We start from the raw sequence: 9,180 nt of genomic DNA, 5'->3' as shown, positions 1-9,180 counted from the left end.
CTGCAGATCAACTGGTCTAAAAGGGGGTCTATTTAAAGGCTAGAGTATACAAATGAGTTTTAAGATGGGACTTAAATGCTTCTACTGAGGTAGCATCTCTAATTGTTACTGCTAGAACAATCCATAGTACTGGAGCCCCAATAGAAAACGCTCTATAGCCCGCATACTTTGTTTGGGCTCTGGGAATCACTAATAAGCCGGAGTTCTTTGAACGCAGATTTCTTGCCGGGACATATGATACAATACAATCGACAAGATAGGACTGAGCTAGACCGTGTAGTATTTTATACGTAAGTAGTAAAACCTTAAAGTTGCATCTTAAGTGCACAGGAAGCCAGTGCAGGTGAGCCAGTATAGGCGTAATATGATCAAACTTTCTTATTCTTGTCAAAAGTCTAGCAGCCACATTTTGTACCAATTGTAATCTTTTAATGCTAGAAATAGGGAGACCTGAAAATAATACGTTACAGGAGACGAGACGTAACGAACGCATGAATATTGATCTCAGCGTCCCTAGTGGATAAAATAGAACAAATTTGAGCTATATTACGGAGATGAAAGAAGGCGGTTTTAGTAACACTCTTAATGTGTGACTCAAAGGAGAGAGTTGGGTGGAAGATAATACCCAGATTTCTTTACTGAGTCGCCTTGTCTAATTGTTTGGTTGTCAAATGTTAAGGTGGTATTATTAAATAAATGTCGGTGTTTAGCAGGACCGATAATCAGCATTTCCGTTTTCTTAGCGTTGAGTTGCAAGAAGTTAGCGGACATCCATTGTTTAATTTCATTAAGACACGCCTCCAGCTGACTACAATCCGGCGTGTTGGTCAGCTTTAGGGGCATGTAGAGTTGGGTGTCATCCGCATAACAATGAAAGCTAACACCGTATTTGCGTATGATGTCGCCTAGCGGCAGCATGTACATGCTAAGGAGTGCAGGGCCAAGAACCGAACCCTGAGGAACTCTGCACGTTACCTTAACATAGTCCGAGGTCACATTATTATGGGAGACGCATTGCATCCTGTCAGTAAGATAAGAGTTAAACCACGACAAGGCTAAGTCTGACATACCAATACGTGTTTTGATACGCTGTAATAAAATATGATCGATGGTATCGAAAGCAGCGCTAAGATCAAGAAGCAGCAACATAGATGACATCCATCGTTAGCAGTAGATCATTAGTCATTTTTGCGAGGGCGGTCTCCGTAGAGTGATTTGCCCTGAAACCAGATTGAAAAGGTTCACAGATATTGTTAGACACTAATTGTTCATTTAGCTGCTGTGCGACAATTTTTTCGAGGATTTTTGAAATGAAGGGAAGGTGGGACACCGGTCGGTAGTTTACCATGAGGTCAGGATTTAGGTTAGGTCTTTTGAGCAGAGGATGAATAACCGCTTTCTTAAATGCTAGGGGAGCAGTGCCAGAGGAAAGTGATAAGTTTATAATATTTAGCACTGATGGACCTAATAATACAAAAAGCTCCTTGATAAGTTTCCCAGGAAGTGGGTCAAGTAAACATGTTTGTTGTATCCCACTTACACGCTGTAATAGTTCCTCTAATGTTATTTCATCAAAAAGAGTATTTTGTATTGCAGTATCCGTCGTAGATAGTTGTATCTGTGTTAATAGAACCCAGTTGTAGCTGGGATGCGTTGTCTTTAATCTCCTTTCTAATGGGTTCAATTTTCTTATTAAAGAAATTCATAAAGTCATCTGCCGAGTGGGTGGAGCTATTGAGGAGTCCCTTGTTGGGTTAGCGATGCGACTTTGGGTACTTAGAAAAAGCGCTATATAAATCTCAGGTATTATTACTGTACTAAACAAAAATTTAGGGTCGTTTTTGTTGAGGCGGATGAGATTTGAGTAATATTTAGCTTTAGCTAAGGTAAGCATGCGTTTATACGATATAAAACTATCACTCCATGCTTGATGGAAAACCTCAAGCTTAGTCGCGCGCCATTTGCGTTCCAACTTTCTACATGATAATTTAAGAGCTCTGGTTTCTTCTGTAAACCATGGGGTGCGCCTTTTAGGGGCCCTTTTTTGTTTTAGCGGTGCTATACTATCAATGGTTTCGCGCAGGGCATTGTCAAAGTTGTTAGTGAGGTTATCAATAGAGCCGACATAATTTGGGAATGGTGCCATTACCGAAGGCAGTAGGTCAGCAAGAGTCATCGTTGTGGCAGCATTGTTGCGGCTGCTATAGCAGTTATTATTATTATTAGCTTGTTGACAATGCGTCAGATCTTCGAATTTTATTAGGTAATGATCGGACATTACTTTAGTATACGGGAGTACCATAACTTTGGAGGTGGTGACACCCCTGACCAGCACTAGATCTATCGTATTACCGTTGCGATGCGTAGGTTAATTTATTATTTGTGTAAGACCACAGCTATCAATTATAGTCTGGAGCGGCACGCACTGAGGGTCCGATGGGGTATTCATATGGATGTCAAAGTCCCCCGTTATAATTATATTGTCGGCGTGCGTCACTAGATCAGCAATGAACTCTGAGAATTCATTGATAAAGTCTGAGTAGGGCCCTGGGGGGCGGTAGATAACAGCCAGGTCGAGAGGCAGCGGTGCGACAGACCTCATAGTAAGCACCTCAAACGATTTGTATTTATTTAGGTTAGGGGTAAGGTTAAAGTTTTCGTTGTATTTTGAGGGGACGGGCAATATGTGCATTCGTATAGTTAGGAGGAGATGCCTCATTTAGCGCAAAAAAATCGTCTGGTTTGAGCCAGGTTTCGCTAAGACCAATGACGTTAAGATTGTTGTCTCTAATGACCTCATAAACTAATAACGTTTTGGGAGACAATGATCTTATGTTTAAAAAGCCCATATTATAAGTATTGGGCTGTTTTGACGAGTTTTTGTTGAAATTATCCGTAGTAGCAATATTAATAATGTTGCGTTTATTATACGTAGTGCACTTTAAATAGTTTTGACCATATCTAGAAATTGATATGACGGGAATTTTCAGATTGTTTGCTTGATGCTGCGATAAACTGAACGCAACATAATTTGCCACCTCAGTAGAATGCACATCTACCTCTGACACATTCACAACAGAAAAAACATTGTGAGTTGTGTATTATTCTAAGAGAATTGCTATGTGTACAGGGATTATCCAGCCTGGCGCTGGCTAGTTCTAGCTTAACTGACTCCTCACCCGGACTAGCAGGCTCTAATTGCCTGTGACCGGGCTTGCTCTAGTGTAGTTAGTCAAGTGTGACTTAAACAGTAGTCTGTTTTTAGCCAAGATGATGGCGCCTTCCTGGTTAGGGTGAAGGCCGTCTCTCATCAGCAAGCCTTGTTTGCCCCAGAAAGAGGGCCAATTATCAATAAACGTTAGTCCCTGTTGTCTACAGAAGCTAGCCAGCCACTTGTTAAGCGAGACTAATCTGCTATATCTCTCATCATTGCCTCTCGCAGGCAGGGGGCCAGAGACAATTACTCGATGCCTGGACATCTTTCTAGCGAGATCACAAGTCCTGGCTATGTTTCTCTTTGTAATCTCTGACTGTCTCATTCTAGTGTCATTGTAGCCAACGTGTACAACTATATTCACATAACTAGTGGTGCGATTAGCCTGTCGTACGTGTTTACTAGGCCTGTTGCGAGTTAGCTCCCTAAGATTAGCTTCAATGTCAGGTGCTCTGTCCCCGGGAATACACTTAATTGTGGCTGGTTTGCTAAGCTTTATGTTTCGGGTGATGGAGTCTCCTATGACTAAGGTGTGGTGCCCGGTAGACTGGGGTGTAGGACTAGCTAAAGAGCTAAATCTATTATGCGTCTCAACCGGTACACCGTAGCTTGTAGGTCGCTTAGGACTACTACAAGCTGGGCTAGTTAGCTCGCTACAGCTAACGCTAGCAGATGTGTCCGCAACATCTAAAGTCTAACTGGCGGACACGGCCCTCTAGCAGAGCCAACCTATCCATGAGTAAGGTGCACGAAGCGCAGGAAGTCATACTCACTGAGTTTTCTGTCACCGAGTGAAGTTCCTGCTGTCTTCTGAGAAGTCGTGGTCACGGTGTGCGGGAGTCGCTTCCTTCCGACCGACGACCGGCGCCGCCTTTCTCCGCGCTAGCTCCGGTGAGACAGAGATCGGGTGATTTGCAAGTTAAATAGTACTACTAAATATGTTTAGGAAGTAGTAAAGAAAGCTGCAGAACAATTAAAAGCACACAGAACGATACTTAGCTTTCTCGAATCAGCGAGCAGTCACGTACGGTGAACCCGTGCGTGAGTAAGTTTTGTAATATCTAATATACATGTAATATACAATGTATTAAAATGTAAATAAATACTTCAAAATCTACTTGAACTATATTAACGATGACAATAGTGGTAGGTCAGTCGCCAAATTTTACCGTAAAAAAGTGATGATATAAAAAAAATAGTTTTTTTTTCTTAATGGTGTATGTAAAAAAATTTCAATAAAAACGTACACAATCATGTAATATGAGGTAAGTCCTTACTAATTTATATTTGAATATGATTCAGTTACAAAGGCCCTTCCTTTACACACATTCATATTTACTGTACATATTCACACACTCACACCACATTTACTTCCATATGTACTGTCACGATACAAGTGTTTAGATGATGACATCACAGCAATATCAATCAGCCTTCTGGCACTGAAATCAATCTTGACTATGCACAATCTTGGAGACACTTGTGACTAGGAGCTATGTCCATACATCATTGACTGATATATGATTCAAGATGGCTGCCGGCTAGATGCACTGGCTCACAACTCCAACAATTCATGAAAAATCTTGAAAATAAGTTGACATCCATCCAGCAGAGCAACATCTTCATGTTTAAAAGGAAGATAAACATTGAACTGCCGGATCATTCTTGTGATTTTGGACGTGTTGGAGACTTTTTGATGACATGTGCTTCAATGCACTGACAAGCCATCAATACTGGATTGCCTGAAATCAGAAAGTATTCTGAAAGATCAACTGGATTGTAAAAGTACTTTTCCTCACTAAAGAATGGCGACTAAGAATTTGTCAGAAGAAATGGAAGAGGTGAACAAGTCTCTGAATTTCATGTCAGAGGAACTCAGCAAAACAGCAAACGAGCCTTCTGGACTTAATTGATGAAATTAAGCAGCTGAAGGCAATAATCAAAGACAAAGACAAGAAGATTGAAGAGCTTGAAAGAAGAGTGGACGATCTAGAGCAGTACTGGAGGATGGATGACCTGCTGATTTCTGGGCTTGAGACAAGCCACCGCTCCTATGCAAGGACCACAGCAGGTGACAAGGAGGGAGGAGGTGCACCAAGAGGTGAACTGCACACGCTTGAGCAGCAAGTCAGCAACTTCTTCAATATTCCTGTATGCAGTTCAAGTATAGCTGCATGCCACACCATTCCACTGAAACAAAACAACAGATCCAACATCATCATCCGTTTTGTGAGTAGAAAACATAAAATTGAAATGCTTAAGCTGGGAAAAAATTTGAAAGGTACTGGAGTGTATGTAAATGAGCACCTCACAAAGAGAAACGCAGAAATTGCAAGACACGCCAGGATATTGGAAAAGGGAAAGCGAATCCAGGACACGTGGACAAGGAACTGTAAAGTAATGATCAGATTGAATGGTCCACCAGAACAAGCAAGGGTATTAGTGGTCAGAGACTTGAAGAAACTTGAACAATATCAATGAAAAAGATGATGATGATAAACAAGTGGAATTGTGGGGAAATGTTCCTTGTTGGCTGTGTACTGTGTGCAGAGAAACAGTGTGGACAATGTACAGTGTACAATGTGTACTGTGTGCAGAGAAACAGTGTGGACAATGTACAGTGTACAATGTGTACTGTGTGCAGAGAAACGGTGTGGACAACCAACATGATGGAAGAACAAATGAGCTGCACAAAATTCAAGTCTTTCGCTTTCATGATCATAAATGCTATGAGTTAGAAAAGAACATTGACCCAGATATTCACTTCTATCAGGACTCTAATGTGGACTGTGAGTATTATACTGAAGAACAGTTTCATTCAAATGTTAAAATGGAAGGCTTTTCTGTGATTCATTTCAACAGCAGGAATCTTTACAGTAACTTTTCCAAAATTAAAGAGCATCTTAAACAAATACAGCAAAGGTTTACCATAATAGCAATTTCAGAGACTTGGTTGAGTGATAGTAAGGAATTAGTGGATGGATTAGAGGGATATGAAATGTTTTGGCAAAACAGGATGAACAAAAGGGGAGGAGGTGTTGTATTGTTTGTGATGTCCTCTCTCAAATGTAGGCTGATTGCTGACATGACAACTGCTATTGACAATCTGATGGAATGTGTAACTATTGAAATAAGTGTTGAAAGATCCAAAAACATAATTATTTGTATTTATAGAACTCCATGATCATGCATTGATCAATTTAATAAGAACATTTTTGAGTTATATGAAAGACATAATGATAAGGTGATCTTGATTTGTGGTGACTTCAACATTGATTGATGATCACATGAAAACCACTGATTTTGTTCATCTTATGTTTAGCTTGAGTTTCTTTCCACTAATTGTAAAACCTAGCAGAATAACAAAGGACAGCTTAACACTGATTGACAATATTTTTATAAATGTATTTGATGGGAATAGAAAAAGTGGACTCTTGGTGACTGATGTAAGTGATCACTTGCCTGTCTTTACAGTGATCCAAATGAACAGGGAGCAAAACTTACAAACAAAAAGACAAATAAATAACTTTGTTAGAATAAAATCACCAGAAGCAGTTAAGGCATTCAAGGCTGATCTTTTAAATCAGGATTGGCAAAATGTTTTTGTGGAGGATACTAATGAAGCATACGATACATTCCTGGATATATTTCTGACACTTTATGACCGTCATTGTCCAGTGAGAGAATATAAGCAAAATACTAAAAGGAGGGAGAAACCATGGATAACAAAGGGTTTAGTAAAAGCCTGTAAAAAAAAAAAAGGCTTTAGAAGAAATCTATTAAGCATCAAACAAAGGAAAATGAGGACAAATATAAAAAGTATAAAAACAGATTGACATGTATCATGAGGCTGCAACAAAAAAACTATTATGAACAATTGCTGCATAAACATAAAAATAATATCATTGAAACCTGGAATGTGCTTAATACTATGATTAAAAAAATCTAGCAAAAAGCATTTTACAGCTTATCTGGTAAAAGATGACAACTCAATTATTGAAAATATAGAAGAAATAGCTGAGGAATTCAATAAGTTTTTTGTGAATGTTGGCCCAAATTTGGCAAAAAATATTATTTCTAATATGAATGATGAGAAAAAGTTAGAGTGTATCTGACATTAAATTCAATGTTTCTTGGCCGAGTTTGTGAAAGTGATGTTTTAGAAGTGATAACGTTTAAAAACTAAAAATCTGTCGATAGTAACAACGTGGATATGTCACTTGTTAAAGAAGTGATGGATTGTGTCCTGAAGCCGTTTACTCACATATGTAATAAATCTTTATCTGGAACTTTTCCTGACAAAATGAAAATTGCTAGTCATTCCGATTTATAAAAATGGTGATAAACATATGGTCTCAAATTATAGACCTGTGTCTCTACTACCTCAATGTGCAAAAATTCTTGAGAAATGATTTGTAAATAGACTTGATAAGTTCATTGACAAACATGAGCTACTGAATGATCATCAGTATGGCTTCAGGAGTAATCCATCTACATCCCTAGCGGTGATGCACTTTGTAGAAAACGTAGCTACAGCAATAGAAAAAAAGCAACACATTGTTGGAGTATTTATTGACTTATGTAAAGCTTTTGACACAATCCATCATTCCTTACTTCTGCAAAAATTGGAAAATTATGGCATGAGAGGTGTTTCACAACAGTGGTTAAGTAGTTATTTAAGTAATAGATCTCAATATGTGGAAATTAATAAGACTAAATCACAGCCAAGAAGAGTAACTTGTGGGGTTCCACAAGGCTTGGTATTGGGACCTAAGTTATTTATACTATATTTAAATGATATTTGTTCAGTATCTAATGTATGATGTTTGCAGATGATACAAATGTATATTGTTCAGGAGAAGACTTGAAGGAAGTGTTAAGGGTAATAGAGGTTGAGTTGATTCAGCTAAAAAAAATGGCTTGATATCAATAAGTTATTAAATGATAAGAAAACTAAATTTATGGTGTTTAGTGGTGCAAGAACAAATTGTGAAGCAAAATTAAAATTAAATCAAGTGGAAATTGATAGAGTATATGAAACTAAATTCTTGGGAATAATAATTGATCATAAATTATGTTGGAAACCGCATATTGAATATATAAAGGGAACAATATCCAAATCCATTGCCATTCTTTATAAAGTAAAACACATGCTGAATAAGAAATGTCTGCATATGCTATATTATTCTTTTATTTTTCCATATTTAACATATTGTGTTGAAGTTTGGGGAAATGTTTATAGAACAAACATAGACCCAATAATTTAACTCCAAAAAAGGGTCATTCGAATAATACACAAAGTGTGCTACTATGAACATACCAATCCATTATTTATAAGTTATAATGCGTTAAAATTTTCAGATAGTGTTTTTAAAAACAATGGAAATTATGTTTCGAGTAAAGAACAGCCTTCCAGCTTGTATTCTTAGCTAATTTCAATTAAGAGGAGAAAACTATAATTTACGGGGATATTGATTTTTGAAATAGGTAAAGCAAGAACTAATATTAAATACAAATGTATTTCAGTTTTAGGAGTTAAATGGTGGAACAAGCTCAGTGAGGAGTTGAAGACATGTACTTATTTGTTAAGGCTTAAGAAAACATTTAAAGGTGAAATAATTGAAAATGATAAGTAACAATTACTTTCAACCCATTGATGAAGTGCCCTTCATCTGGAGGTAGAAATGAGCATCAAATTCAAGGTCATTTCTCCTCAAATTCATTTGGAAGAGCTGCAAGAGCTCCCTTTCGGGCCTGCTGACGTCCATGTACCTGTAAAATACATTTTTGACAGCCTGAAAACCCTCGTCCATGTCAAAATTTGTATAAAGGCTGTCAATGTCAATCCTCCTGGAACGAGTAGGATTGCGGGGACGCCTTAGAGAAGTTTTCAGGCATAAAATATGCCTGAGGATGAAAAAATTGAGGCGCAAAGCCCATGCTCTGTTGAATTGATTAACGTGGAC

Source organism: Nerophis lumbriciformis, unplaced genomic scaffold, assembly GCF_033978685.3.
Source record: "Nerophis lumbriciformis unplaced genomic scaffold, RoL_Nlum_v2.1 HiC_scaffold_45, whole genome shotgun sequence".
Lineage (NCBI taxonomy): Eukaryota > Metazoa > Chordata > Actinopteri > Syngnathiformes > Syngnathidae > Nerophis > Nerophis lumbriciformis.
This window is presented reverse-complemented; position numbering follows the sequence as displayed.